General features: G+C 42.5%; 1 pseudogene across 1 annotated transcript in view; it reads right to left on the bottom strand.

Annotated features, from left to right (window-relative positions):
• Positions 1-470: 470 nt before the first annotated feature.
• The window catches only part of LOC308640471 (vomeronasal type-1 receptor 94-like), a 35,658-nt pseudogene continuing 20,307 nt past the window's right edge, over positions 471-15,821 (bottom strand). Inside the window, exons 2-5 of the transcript in view lie at positions 13,867-14,033; positions 7,191-7,319; positions 6,497-6,616; positions 471-758 (exon numbers count right to left, since the gene is read on the bottom strand). The product of the transcript in view is annotated as a vomeronasal type-1 receptor 94-like (transcript). The remainder of the gene's footprint in view (positions 759-6,496; positions 6,617-7,190; positions 7,320-13,866; positions 14,034-15,821) is intronic.

The raw sequence follows: 15,821 nt of genomic DNA, 5'->3' as shown, positions 1-15,821 counted from the left end.
CGGGTCAGTGCGGAGGACCGCGGGGGCCAGGCTAGGACCAGTTTCTCGCCCAGAAACAAAGTCTCCAAGGCGACGTCCCAGTACCCTCCCAGAGACCCCCCGGCCCCAACCCACCTGCACACACGGAGAGTCCCCCACGTCCGTGAGGAGGGACGAAGGAGGCTGCGCTGCGGGTCCTCAGCCTCCCTCGGTGGCCTCCCCTGTGAGGGGGGAACTGCGCCAGCGGAGCGGACTCTGGGGTCACATCTTGGGCTGCGGGAGCCCCAGGGCCCTCTCCTCGCTGGGTCCAAGGCGACCTCTGAGGGGATTTCTATACACACGCGCCTCTCCTGTTCCTTCACCATGTGCGCATGCGCCCGCCTCGCCCTCAGCTCCCCTGGAGGCGCTTTCCTGGGGACCCCTGGGCAGGCCGTGCCTCCCACGCGATTCCGCTGGCCCCGCCCCCTCTGCTCTTAGGGGTGGGGCTCCACTCAGCCCCGCTCGGCTCCGCCCCCAGCTGTGCCCACTACTCTGGCTCCACTCAGACCTTCTAGCTCCGCCCCCAGCTCTACCCATTCGCTGGGCTCCTGTTGCTCCTCTGCGCCCCACCTGATTCCATAGGCCCCGCTCCGCCCCTCCTGCTGGGGTGAGGCTCCACTCACTCTGCTCGGTTCTTCCCCCAGCTCTGCCCATTCGCTGGGCCCACCCGCCCACTGCCCTAAGTGTTGGCCTCCCAGGACCGCTCCGCCCAGCACTTCGGCTCCGCCTAGCTCCTTTTGCTAAACCTGACAGGTGGACAACAATGCTTATCAATGACTTCTCAGTGACACTTCCACCCCAGAAGGAACTTGGAGAGGAGTCCCCTGCTCAAGGTCACCTGGTAGAGATGGGAGATGAGGCTGGTGGGAGCCTGCCTGTCTTCTGCTGCCAGTTTGCATCCCCAAAGCAGGAGTGAAGACTGCAGCTGTGGTCCCCCAGGTGCTTCCTGGGTGCATGTGAGGTTTCACATAGGAAGCACCAGGGTCTAGACTCCTTATGGCATAAGGGGACTCAGGTATGATCCTTGCTCTGTGATAGAAAATTTGGACAGAAGCTGGGCATGCTGGCCCTGACCGGTAACTTTGGTGGCGGGGGAGGTTAATGCAGGAGGATCACAAGTTCAAAGCCAGAGCTCAGCACTGTAGGGAGGTAATGTTGCAGGTAAATGGATGGTGTTGGAGAAGATAATGCTAAGTGTAGTCAGGCAATCCCGAAAATACAAGCAGAATGTTTTCTCTGATATGAGGTAACTCACTCATAGTGGGGTAGGGAGGGGGAGCATGGGAGGAATAGATGAACTATTATGGGTAGAGGGGTGGGAGGTGAAGGGAGGAGGCAGGGGGTTAGCAAGGATGGTTGAATGTGGTGGACATCATTATCCAAAGTACATGTATGAAGACAGGAATTGGTGACTTTATACACAGAGTTATGGAAAATTGTGCTCTATATGTGTAATAAGAATTGTAATACATTACACTGTCATATATTTAAAAAATAAAAATCAGGTAAAAGTATTTTAGTTGTCTATGGACCTTTTAACAATTTATTTATATTCAGTGCTGAGAATTGAACCCAGTGCCTCACGCATGCTAGGGAAGTGCTCTACCACTGAGCCACAACCCCAGCCCCATAATTTTCTTATTTTATTTTGACTGAGTAATATTCTATGGTGTATATATATACCACATTTTCTTTATCCATTCATCTGTTGGAAGGAAGTTCGGTTGGTTCCACAGCTTAAATGTTGTGAATTGAGCTGCTCTAAACATGGATGTGGCTGCATTACTGTATTATAGTGGATTTTTTTTTAAAAAAATATATTTTTTAATTGTAGTTGGACACAATAACTTAATTTTTTTTTATTTTTTATGTGGTGCTGAGGATTGAACCCTGCGCCTTACATATGCTAGGCAAGTGCTCTACCACTGAGCCACAACTCCAGCTCTCTATAGTATGTGGATTTTAAGTCCTTTGGGTATATACTGAGGTGTGAGATAACTAATTCAAATGATGGTTCCATTCCTCATTTTCTGAATAATCTCCATATAGCACTCTGTAGGAGTTGCAAAAATTTAAAAAAAACACCAGCAATGTATGAGTGAAAATTTCCCCCTGCATCCTTGCTAACATTGATAATTGCCATTCTCACTGGATTGCTGGACTATCCATGTAGTTTTAATGTACATTTCTCCAATTGCTAGAGATGTTGATCATCTTTCCATGTTTGCTGACCATTGGTATTTATTCTCCTGTGAAGTGCCTGTTCAGTTGCCTTGCCCATTTGTTTGGTGTCAAATAGATGAGTTCTTTGCATATCCTGGAGATGAATGTGTCTATTTGAGGGGCAGATGGCAAAGACATTCTCCCATCCTGTTGGATCTCTCTTTACATTCTTGTTTTCTTAAAAATATTTATTTTTAGTTGTACAAAACACCTTTATTTTGTTATTTATTTTTATGTGGTGCTGAGGACCGAACCCAGGGCTTCACAAGTGCTAGATGAGTGCTCTACCACTGAGCCACAACCCCAGCCCAACATTCTTGATTGTTTCCCATTTATTGATTCTTGATTTTCCTTTTGCTCTTTAGGGATCTTGCTAATGGAATCTGTTCCTATACCAACATGATACTGAGTTGGGCCTATATTTTCTTCCAGTGGACACAAGGTTTCTGGTCTAATACCTTGGTCTTTGGTCATTTTTGAGTTGAGTTTTATGCAGGGTGAGGAGGCATAGAGGTTAAATTTTATTGTACTACATATGGATGGCCAGTATTCCCTGCACCATATTTTTTTTGAAGAGTTGACCCTGAAGAATTCCTGAACAATGAAAAGAAATTGGCTTAATTTTTTTTGGTTCCTTTGCTATCAGAATAATGGTTATTTTGTTATTTTTATCAACCTGAAACAGAAGTTAAATCCTGGGGCTGAGCTTAAAAATCCCAGAAGACATATTACCCCAACCACATGGTCAGTGTGAGAGTGGACCAAGGAAGATGGTCTCCCATTTTAGAGAGAGGATGCCCCCCCAAAGCCACTTGGAATCCATGGGAGGAGCCAGGAACCACCTGTCCCAGAGTAAACGTGTTATAATATATGACATGGGTTTGACCTAACTTGAATATGGGATATAAAAAATGAGAGAATGCTTGTGGGCTACATGATTGAGAGTCTTCAGATCCCTCACACAGATGTGTCCAGGGAATTAAGAGAAAAGTTGTGAGTTCGATTCTCCCCAGGTTGCTCCTATCCACCAGAGACTAAAGTAAAAGTAAGAGTCAGGCGACATGTTCCCCTGGGGGGAGCCACGGTTCTTTGATCTCCAGAGGGATCTTGTCACCTTCTTGCAGAAGCTAATATTAAAGCCCTACAGAGAGGTGAGTTAAAGACGTCTTTTCCTTAAAACAGTGCAGGATCCACTAAGGTCCCCTGACTCCCCATGAGACCTGCCCAGGTAAGTGCCTTTCTCTTCCTGAGATGCAGCACCAGTGTGTGATTGGGCTTCTGTGATTGTGATGAACAATCAGAATAACCAAATTGTATGATAGGTTCTAACATAGCTCTAAATTATGCATCCAGCTCTAGGACAGGCTTCTGTCTGCACCCTGATCACATGGTCAGACTAGTCCTGGCAGGTGTGAGTGGGGTGAGGCACAGCCAGGAGGGGACATGCTCAGAGGATTTCTTTTAACTTGCTTTTATGAAATGTCCACATTTTCAGGACTTTTTCTAAGAAAACTGATAAATTAGCACAGAAGTAGAAACACTGCATTCTTTATAAAACATCTACCTGTGAACCATGGAGGGCCCTGTGGGTCTCACTGATACATACGTGTGTGACCTGCACAGTGTGCAGAGGGCCAGCTGCTTCTCTGCCTGCTGTGTCCCGGGGCTGCAGGGAGCTAATGCCTGTGGGGGACCCATGAGAGCATCTGACTCTGCCACTTCCCATGATCAGCACTTTACTAAAATGATAAGGTTTTCCAGCTGTAACTAGGAACTTTCTTCTATAGAAAAAAAGAGTAATTTTTCAGTTGTTTTCAGGCAATGTTCCCCAGAAAACCCAGTTCTCTACCTGTGTTTGCAAGTCCATGGCCCCTCCTGGCTCTGTCCCTCCCTCCCATGACAATGCATGCATGGTGGCCATCCCCCCCTGGCAGGGCTGAAACCAAAATCCTGTGCCCTCCATTCACAGATTTATCAGGTAGCCTGTTTCTCCTGTTTTTTTTTTTTTTCCGATGCTCTCCATTTTATTTTCTAATCTGCATTTAACTGAATTGAAGACAAACCTGTATTTTATAACATGATAGAAGGGAATCATCATTATTTCATTTTCTGTAATTTTTTAAAGGCCTCTTCAAGTGTTACATACCCAGTTTACGTTGCTGTAGAGGTGTTTTGGGGTCAAAATGTGAGTGTACATCTTACAACTCACTTCAAGTGTACACACAGGAATAGGCATCATGTATCCATAGCTACCTGTAGCGCTGTGCCTACTAATAACCATCTGTGACTCATCAAATGTGGAGACTCCTAGACCATTATATTACCATTTTTCTTTTTGTTTTTCTTGAGCAGAACAAGGGAAAGAATCTTCTTTACCCGAATGTGTGAATGAAGAAAAAAACAAAACATTTCTTAATAAATGAATCATTTGGAAGAGATTACATTTTTCTAATGTCATGAATTAATTTCCACTACTTACAATGACACTTCTGCAAAGATTTCAAAGCAATTATTTAACTAGGCTAAAACATTTAAATTGTATGGACTCCTGGTTGTTTTTTCTCACACTTTGTAACTCATGTTATCAAATTATAATTTTCTAGGTAGATGTGGGAGAGATTGCTAGTCTTATTAACTTGTTTTTTAGATGATAGAATGTGGGGATATGTTGCTCACCTCATTGTAAATGTTACATGCTTCATAGCTATGAAGCAGAATTAAGATGGAAATAAAGAAAATACCTTCATTCTATAGGGAGCTATACCATGAGATTGTCACCATCAAATTTTCTATTACACAATTTTCTCTCTGTCCTCTGGAGAAATATTATTGCTTCCTAAAAGAAGATAAGAAATCTTTTTTCTCTTATGTAAACTCCATTATCCGAGTGAGTATGGATTCCTTTCCTTTAATTAAAACACTGAAAGCTATGACCCCCCCCCAAATAATTGGATTTTCCTGGTGTGCTGGTGCATTGTGTGCCTGTTACCCCAGCAGCTTGGGAAGCTGATGCAGGAGATTTTCAGGTTCAAGGCCAGCCTCATCAACTTAGTGAGGCCCTGTCTCAAAATAAAAATAAGGGGCTGGGGTTGTGGCTCAGCACTAGAGCGCTTGCCTAGCACATGCAAGGTCCTGGGTTCTGTCCTTAGCACCACATAAAAATTAAAAAAAATAAAGATATTGTGTCCAACTACAACTAAAAAAATAAATCTTAAAAAATAAAATAGGGATGTGGCTCAGTGGTTAACCACCTTTGGGTTTAATTCCTGGTTAAAACACACACACACACACACACACACACACACACACACACACACTTAAATCATGATTACTTTTCCCCATTTCTTCATATGCTAAAGAGTGGGCAGAAAAGAAATTTTGGAATTAAATCCTGCTAAAAATGGATGGTTCTGCCCACTTAGATATGTTTTTTTTTCTGGCATAATCAAATATATATAAAACAATATCAGTGGTTATGTAAACCTGGGTTCAATATCTGGTACCAAATATATATATATACAAATTCAAGTAGTCTGCGTTCAGAGTTAACATTCTTTATATTTTGTCTCTAAACTGTGATGAGCAATCCAGAACAGAGAACACTGAAAATATAGAATTGTATGGGGCTTCATCCAGCATCCACACTCTTTCTTTGAGAGATCTATGTGGACATTCCAGCCATCTGACCCACTTGAACTCACTTTGGGTGCTACCTACTGAGCTTTTTTATCAGGTTGCTGCACATGCCAAGACAAATTAATCATGGCCCTACCAGTGGAGATAAACAGAAATGATGTTATGCTTGTGTACTGAGAGTTTGCAAAGGGTGCATTAAAAAAGAGCCCAAATACTTTGAGGTGGACCGACTTGGTGGTTGGAGAGGTTGAAACCAGTGTGATGATGAAAATTTTATCTTTATTTGATCCTCAGACATGGACTCTATATGTCTTTTCACCAGAAAAAAAAGAAAATGACCAAGAGCAGCACCCTTTCCATTTTTTTAAAGAGAGAGTGAGAGAGGGGAGAGAGAGAGAGAGAGAGAGAGAGAGAGAGAGAATTTTTCAATATTTATTTTTTAGTTCTCGGCGGACACAACATCTTTGTTGGTATGTGGTGCTGAGGATCGAACCCGGGCCGCACGCATGCCAGGCGAGCGCGCTACCGCTTGAGCCACATCCCCAGCCCCACCCTTTCCATTTTTCTTGCTGTAAGAAATGTCTTTTCTTCCCAAATCGTCCTTGGGATCACAGCCAACGTCTTCCTCCTCCTCTTTCACATCCTCATGTTCCTTATCCAGTGCAGGACCAGGCCCACGGAAATGGCCATCGCTCACCTCTCCCTGATTCATCTGCTGATGCTCATAATCAGGGTGTTCCTGGATATAGACATTTTGGGGGTTCAGGATATTTGGAACGACATGTCATGTAAAGCCACCATCTACCTGTACAGGCTGATGAGGAGCCTGTCGGTCAGCACCACCTGCCTGCTGAGTGTCTTTCAGGCCACCACACTCAGCCCCATAAGCTCCTTTCTGGCCAAGTTCAACCACACAGCCCCACAGCACAGTCTGGTACTTTCTCACTCTCTGGGTTTTCAACATGTTCATTAATATTCGTATTTTAGTCTCTATTGGAGGCCCCTCCAATAACACATCAGATATTTGGTTTTCCACTGAATCCTGCAGGGTTTCCCCCACAGGTCACCACCTCAGGGTCTTATTTTCCTTGGTAGGAATACTCCGGGATGTCCTCCTTCTTGGGCTCATGGCCCTCTCCAGTGGGTATATGCTGGCTCTCCTATGGAGGCATAAGAGGCAGTGCCAGCACCTCCACACCACCAGCAGGATTCCACAAGCCTCCCCAGAGCAGAGGGCCACTAGGACCATCCTGCTCCTCATGGGTTCCTTTGTGGTCATGTACTTTATGGACTGTGTGATCTCCTCCTCTTACAGTAAAATGCAGAAGAAGGATCCGGTTCGCCTTGTCTTCCAGATGCTGGTGGGCAATGGCTACTCGACCGTCAGTGCTTTGATGCTCATTTGTACCGAAAAACAAATAACCCAGTTCTTCCAATCCACACTGGGGAGGATGAGGACATGTTTACACAGGGTCAGATAACCCCTCACAGTGTCATCACACGTTGTTTCCTCCTGAGTTTCCAAAAATTAGTTGATGTTGGGAAAAAAACTAAATGAGGAGGAGGGAGATGAATCTTTTGTTGTTCTTTGTAAGATGTTTATCACACCAGGTGAGGTGGTGCACACCTGTCATGCTACCAACTCAGGACGCTGAGGCAGAAAGATCTCAAGTTGAAGGCTAGCCTCAGCAACTGTGTGAGTCCCTGAGCATCTTACTGGGACTCCGTGTGTAAATTTTTTTAAAAATACAAAGTTCTGGGGATGTGGCTCAGTGGTCACATGCACCTGGGTTCAATTCCTAGTTGCAAAAAATAGTGTTAAATGATATATGGGCTGTTTTCTTACTGAACTTGCCTAAAGCAGATACCTTCCATTGTCCATAAGTAGACCATGACTGTGAACCCTTTGCTGGAAAAATGAATTTTGGAAGAATAGTTTTGTTTAGTCTTAGAAAAAGAAATATCTTGCCTATGTACAACTCTCTTGAGGTGCCTGAGGCAACAGGTGTTTTGATGTATTTTTTTTTCTTTTTTTTATGTATCTTTTTTTATATTTTTTTATTGCTTGTTCACAACATTACAAAGCTCTTGACATATCATATTTCATACATTAGATTGAAGTGGGTTATGAATCCCCAATTTTACCCCAAATGCAGATTGCAGAATCACGTCGGTTACACATCCACAATTTTACATAATGCCCTATTAGTAATTGTTGTATTCTGCTACCTTTCCTATCCCCTACTATCCCCCCTCCCCTCCCCTCCCATCTTCTCTCTCTACCCCATCTACTGTAATTCATTTCTCTCTTTGTTTATTTTCCCATTCCCCTCACAACCTCTTATATGTAATTTTGTATAGCAATGAGTGTCTCCCTTCATTTCCATGCAATTTCTCTTTTCTCTCCCTTTCCTCCCATCTCATGTCTCTGTTTAATGTTAATCTTTTCTTCCTGCACATCCTCCCTGCTCTGTTCATAATTGCTCTCATTCTATCAAAGAAGACATTTGGTATTTGTTTTTTAGGGATTGGCTAGCTTCACTAAGCATAATCTGCTCTAGTGCCATCCATTTCCCTGCAAATTCTATGATTTTGTCATTTTTTATTGCTGCATAGTACTTCATTGTGTATAGATGCCACATTTTTTTATCCATTCATCTATTGAAGGGTTTTTTTTTTATTAGAGCAACAAACATCAATAAGAATAATGAAATCCCCTCCGTGTTAACTCCAGTTGTTTTCCTAATATACCTGTAACATTATTTCTCCACGTATTTTTTTTCTGATTTCATCATTTAACTTTTTTTTTAAAGAAAGAGTGAGAGGGAGAGAAAGAGAGAGAGAGACTTTTTTAATATTTATTTTTTAGTATTTGTTGGACACAACATCTTTGTTTGTATGTGGTGCTGAGGATCAAACCCGGGCCGCATGCATGCCAGGCGAGCACGCTACCACTTGAGCCACATCCCCAGCCCCATCATTTAACTTTTTAAATGTTATTTTATTTTCATCTGAATGCTAAACCAATAGAGAGTGGGAAAAATAGTAGGCAATAGGTAATCAGGAATCAGAGTGCAGGAGAGAGCTCAGATGTCTTGGAAAAACACAGATCTAATCCATATCCCCTTGCAGCCTTGAAGTAGTGGCCTAGGTCTTTCACCCTCAGTGTAAAATATAGACCGTATCTGTTTTAGGGTTATCAAGGAGATGAGAACAAATAATAGCACACATTTGGCATCATGTGTCCTGAGATTGGAAGGATGCAAAGAAGATTACTAACATGTCCCCTGACCAAGGATGGCATGCAATTTATAAATCATTTGACATTGAAAAAGCAAGAATAGCAGCTCACCTCTGTGTACACAGACATCATGTATTAACTCTTAATTTCAGTAGTGATTCTCTGGATACAGTAGTATTATGATACCCCACTTTACAGTGAAGAAATCAAAACCCAGATAAATTAAGTCAGTGGATTGCAGAGGAAATAGGTGAGGAAAGTCAGGATTTGAACTCTCAAGCCCAAGTTACAGGTCCTAAGCCTAACCAATGGTCCGACTTTCTTATTAGACCAATGACATCTATCGGAAAGTGGCACACAGGGGTCCCAGCCAATGAAACAGACAACCTGGCACTAAAAGTCCCACCCCTGTTTTGCATTCTTTCAACCCAGAAATACAGCTGGATGGCAGGTGGCTATGGTTTGACCTACAGTAATGTGGCCTGAAACAAAGAAGTCAGGCTGCTGGATTGAACTCTAAGAGGCCAGTGTAAAAGCTGTTCAGTGGCAGAATTTTCAAACCTTGGAGGGGACCCAAGCCATCACCTTCCTTCTGGAGCAGCATGTGGAGGATCCAAATGCACTTCTGGGGTGCAGTGGAGGGATATTCCAAGGGCACTGGTTGGAAAGGTAGAAGGCTACTTGTTCTCCTGACTCTTGAAAAGTCTACTTGAACCAGAGGAAGAAGGTTAGGCATGGGGTGCATTGTTGGCCTCCCTCACTGTAATTTATTAATACTTTGTAGCAGAAAATATTTAAATATTGTTATTGTTTCATTTCTGAGATGGAGTCTCACTCTATTGCAGGGACTGGTCTTGAACTTCCTGCGCTCAAAAGATCCTCCTGCCTCAGCCTCCTGAGTCGCTGAAACTGCAGCTGCACAATGTGGTGCTCAGCTCAAATATTACAGAGGATCGAATTAGTGCTGAGGCTATGACTTTTCCTGTCCCCTCAAGCAGTTCATGGTCAACTAAATCCATTCTCTGTAACATCCTCAGGATATGGGAGAAATTGTGTTCCCTGTTAGGAAAGAGAGTGGATATGTATGCTTTTGAATCTTATGTGACCTGTAGAGTCATTTACCAAAGGGACCAGATAAGATCATTAAAGAAAAACAGCCACTGTGTCTTCCAGTTAGTTGTGGAAACCCTGGGGTTTCATCATAATGATTTTAGCAAACAGACAAATAATCAAAAACATGCACAGATCAAGTCTTCCCTGGCAGGAGGTCAGGAAGGTTTGTAGGTCTCAGATTGGCTCAGAACAGACTTGGGGCTGATGGAACTTTTTTGTGATATTTATCAGGTCCTCCTAGATCAAAACGCTTGCTTCATAACCTACCAGTTTCACTTGACTGTTGGAAGGACGGACATGATGTCCATCTGCAGTAACAATAAAAAACGATTGTCTTATCTTTTAAAAGTCCATGTATGGCTGTGTTTTGGTTATACTCTCCCGCCAGGTGTCTGAGACCAAGTTGGTCAAAGTTGACCTTTTTCCTATCTATGCTAGATTCAGCTGAGATCTTCAGAGGTTATTACTCCTGGGAACTGCTGACCCCAGCCCTGCAGCTGTGCCCAGGGGCCCCTCACCCTCCTCTGACTGCCCCTTCCACTGTCCCTTTCCCTGCCCCTTCCCAGCCTCTGTTGAGCTGAACTTCCATATGGGCAACATTTTTAGCCTCCATACATGAGGGAGGTCAAGCAGCTTGGGAAATGGAATCAGGAGGATCCTGTGTTTAGGCAGCATCAACCAAAGCAAGGTGCTAAGCAACTCAGTGAAACCCTATCTCTAAATAAAACACAAGATCGGGCTGAGGACGTGGCTCAGTGTTCGAGTGTTCCTGATTCAATCCTCAGTAACTACCTCCCCCCACCAAAAAATATAATGACTTTAGTTTATCTCAGAGGTATATGAAAAAAATATATAGCATGTATTTCTCATTCACAAGTTTCAAAGTAATCACATAAAAGCCCCCCCCCCTTTGCTAGTTCATTCAACACAGAAAGCAGACACACTATGCCATGATGAACGGTTGCCCAACCGTGTGGTGACTCAGTATGAAAGTCTATCCATCGTGCAATGATCCAACATTTACTATCCTTCCCACATAAGAATTTCAAAAAGTTAAGGCTGTGTTTTTCAGTACAGATGAAAACCAAAGGGCTACTTGTGGCATAGCCATTGGCCATGATCATCTAGATACAATAACAAATAGGGTCGTTTTTCCACATGGTTCTTGAGGAGGAGAAGATGCAGTCCAAACAGTACATGAGCACAAAGAAACCCAAGAGCAGCAGGATGGTCCTAGTGGCCCTCTGTTCTGGGGAGGCTTTTGGAGACATGCTGGTGCAGTGAAGGTGCTGGCACTGCCTCTTATGTCTATGTAAGAGGGTCACCATGTACCCACTGGAGAGGGCCATGAGCCCTATAAGGATGACATCCTGTAATGCACCTATTATGGTAAATAAATACCTGAGGAAGTAGCTCATGCGTAAGATAGTACAGGAGTCACTGAGGAATATGAGAGTGTGTGTGAGGTCACAGTAAAGTTGTCAACAGCAGAGATTGAGAATGGAGATTAAAGGACATATAGAGGACCCACAGGAAAGAAGGGACGTCATGCTGTCCAGTGGGGACTTAGGCTTGAACTTTGCAAGCAGGAACTTGGGAAAAATAATATGTGTCCTAATCATATGGACCACGTCATGTTCTGTCACTTTGATCCAAGATTCAAATTAGCCCATTCCTGACTCCACACGTTGTGATGCCTGAGATTCCGAGCTGTTGGGAATTCTAGGTGGGCACCACAACCCTGGGCTTCTAGCAGTTTTCTTTGTAATTTCAGAGAAAATTTTCCTCACCCTTGATTATAAGGTAATTGAAACATTTTATTATTATTTAAGTACACAAAAGATGATATTTATCATTTATCTTTGATTATGAGTACTGGTCAGTGGCCTTAAGCAATTTAAAATGTGGGTGCATGGATTCTCTCTACTGTCTCCCCAGTTTTTCATATTCCTAAAATATCTCTAGATTCATTAAATAAAAATTCCCCAGGGCACACCCTTCCTCAGCTGCAGGAAAATGCCATACTACTACATTCTGTCTTTATAAGTTATATGACCCAAACATCCATCTTTTACAGGTATATTTTATACACATGATGATTCTTTTGTGAGTGACAGTCGCTTGACTGAATGATTTCAAGATTCATCTGTGGTTTCTTATATATCAGCATCACCTTCATATTTAATGCTATGTTTAGTATTTAATGCAATATTTGGTCTTTGCATATTGTACTACTGAAGATTCCACTCCCTGTGTGTAGATGTATACAGTTTTGATTCTGATGCCTATGCAAGAGGGTCACCATGTACCCTCTTGACATAATAAATTCAAGACTCGTCCGTGGCTTCCTATGCACCAAAATCTTTCTCCTATTTAATGTTGAGTGGAACTCTATGATACATCCATACCATATCTTCATACATTCATACACTTGGGGATATCAGACTGTCTCTATCACTATTATAAATGTGGTATCCTGAGCAATGGTGTTTAAATAATAGTTGTTGTCCCTATATCCAGTTTTTTGTTATATTCATAAAAGTTCAATTTATAGATGAGATGGCAGTTTATGATAAGGGATGTTTACAATCTATTAGGCATAAAGGAGATTTCTGAGACTCTTGATTTATTAAAACTGCTGCAATCTCTCACGTACCTATAAATGTATGGACTCATTCAGAAAAAGAAAGTGATATTTACTTCTTAGGGTTCCTTTCACACATCAATCAGAAATATAAAATTACTAGATTTGTTGGAGAAATATGGACAATAATCTGTCATGTTTTTCTCATTTACAAGCTTCAATGTAATCATTTTTAAAAACCACGTTATGCTTTGATTCAACACAGAGAGCAAACTCACTATGCCATGATGCATTGATACACAGCGGTGTGGTGGCTCAGGTTGAGAACTGACCCATCATGCAATGATTCAACGTTGACTGTCCTTCCCCCACAAACATTTAAAAAAGGTAACGCCTTGTCTTGTTATGCAGATGAAAACCAAAGGACTGATGGTGGCATAGCCATTGGACACCATGATCTAGACAGAACGGCACACAGGGTCATTGTTCCACATGGTTCTTGAGGAGGAGATGATGCAGTCCAAACAGTACATGAGCACAAAGAAACCCAGGAGAACCATGATGGTCCTAGTGGCCCTCTGTTCAGGGGAGGCATTTGGAGACAGGCTGGTGCAGTGAAGGTGCTGGCACTGCCTCTTATGCCTATGCAAGAGGGTCACCATGTACCCACTGGAGAGGGCCATGAGCCCTATAAGGAAGACATCTTGTAATGCACCCAGGATGGTGAACAAATGCCTGAAGAAGTAGCTCATGGGTAAGATAGTGCAGGAGTCACTGAGGAATATAAGGCCCTGTGAGGTCACAGTGGAGTTGTCAACAGCAGAGATGGAGAAGTGGGCACTGAAGGACATATACAAGACCCACAGGAAGAGAAGGGACCTCATGCTGTCCTGTGGGGACTTAGGCTTGAACTTTGCCAAGCAGAAGCTTCTGGGGCTGAGGGTGAGGGCCTGAAGGACACTCAGCAGGCAGGTGGCAGAAATGGACAGGCCCCTCATCAACCTGTACAAGTAGAAACTGATTTACATGTGACATCACCCTGAAGCCCCACCTGAGATGTAAAAGTGTTTGCAGCAAAGATCCCCGTGTTGAGGATCAGGAGGTGGGTAAGGGCCAAGAGACCGATGATCCAGTCCATGTTCTTGAGCCTCTTGTCACACAGGAACTTGATGACATGGAACAGAAAGAGGATGGTGTTGGCCACAATCCCAATTCCCACTTCAGAGTAAAAGGTGCTTCTTTAGTTAATAACACCATGCACCATGTGTTTTTTTTTCCCCTCATCTTTTGGGTTAAGGAATCATGGAGTACATATCTTAGGAGAAAAGAAAAGAAAATGCATTATCACAAATATTAAATTGCATCCCTCTCAGACAACACTGTTGCCAGGAGGAAAATTTGTTGGCCTATCCCTGTGCCCCTGTCCCTATTAACTGACGTTTTGCTGACACACCCTGGAAACAATTCTTTCCTCTCTCCCTTCCCATCATTTTCCAATCAGGGCTGAATTCCAATTTATGCAAAGTACAAAGGATTTCCTGAGCATTAAAAATGATCATATCTGTCATATATTTCTCATTCACAAGCTCTGATGTTATAGAAAAATTTTCCCTGATGAAAACTTGAATTTATCTTGGTGATATCTGATCGAAAGGGTGGAGTATGTTTCCTTACTGTACTAAGGACTATGTACTTTTGGGTCAACTGAAATTATGGGGGTTTAATTAGGAAGAAAACCCTCCTAAACAAAGAGCCTCAATGTCTTAGGCCATGCATATTTATGTTAGATTCCAGTTACCTTCATTCTGGTTTGTTCATGAACACTTGTAATATTGTTCATATATTCACAGAGAAATTGCTAAGTATTGCAACCTCTGAAGTCAGATGGCTTGAATATACCTATATAATCTTCCATTTAAAGGATAAGCATTCAACTTTGAGAAGCCCATTAGCCTGGGCTCTGGGCTCGACTCATCTATAAGCTGAACAAAACCTCATCGTGTCTGCACATGAGATACCATGCATGAAACAGCATGAAGCACGTTTGCCATTTAGGGAAGGATTGCTGTGCAGAAGGCTCTCTATGGAATTGTTCAATTTTCTAGACTTCTGCAGATCCTCATTCATAGAAATCTCTTAGTAGTTGATCATCTCTATCACCAACTCAGAGAGACTAAAAAATCAACCGAATTATAATCTGTTTGGAATCTCTATTCAGAGAAAATGGAGTGGATTTTAGACAGATTTGATTCCCCTACACAGCTACTTATGTTAATTATTTTTGTTATCGAGTCACAATTTGACCGATGTGATCCAACTCCAGTAACAAATACTAGGAGAAACACATTTCAGTATTTTTCTACTTAAATATGAGTAGCCAGGCATGATGGCACACTCTTGTAATCCAGCAGGTTGAGAGGCTGAGGCTACAGGATTGTGAGCTCAGTGCCAGCCTCAGCAACTGTGATGCACTTAGCAACTCAGTGAGACCCTGTCTATAAATATCATACAAAATAGTCCTGGGGATGGGACTTGCTTGTTCAGTGTCCCTGAGTTCAAGCCCCAGTACCAAAGCAAAAGAAAACAACAACAAAACAAAACCTTAAATACATGGAATCATTGTGATAAACAGAACCACATGAAAAAAAGATACACATTTACTCCACTTGAGGAATTAATTACAGTGTAAGTATCCAACCTATCTTTGAAACATGAGTCTTTTTGGAGTCCAAGTTTTCCATCTTCCTTCAAGAATGCAATGACGTTTCTCCCGACTCAATTTGTCCACATGTAAAATTGATACTTGGGTTTATTATATTGATGTCTAAAACGTACCAGATACATTTTCTACTACTGAACTACATCTCCAGCTCTGATTCTAGAGAATTTTGAAATGATTTTACTGGCAGAATATTTTCCTGATAAACATATATATTTACTTTAATCCAAGCATCTCCTATAATAAATCATTGAGATTTAATTTGTGTTTTCACATACTGAACCATA

Source organism: Spermophilus citellus (assembly GCF_964194105.1).
Source record: "Spermophilus citellus genome assembly, contig: SCAFFOLD_383, whole genome shotgun sequence".
In the NCBI taxonomy this organism is placed as follows: Eukaryota; Metazoa; Chordata; class Mammalia; order Rodentia; family Sciuridae; genus Spermophilus; species Spermophilus citellus.
Note: the sequence above shows the minus strand (reverse complement) of the source record. Positions and strands in the feature narration are given on the sequence as shown.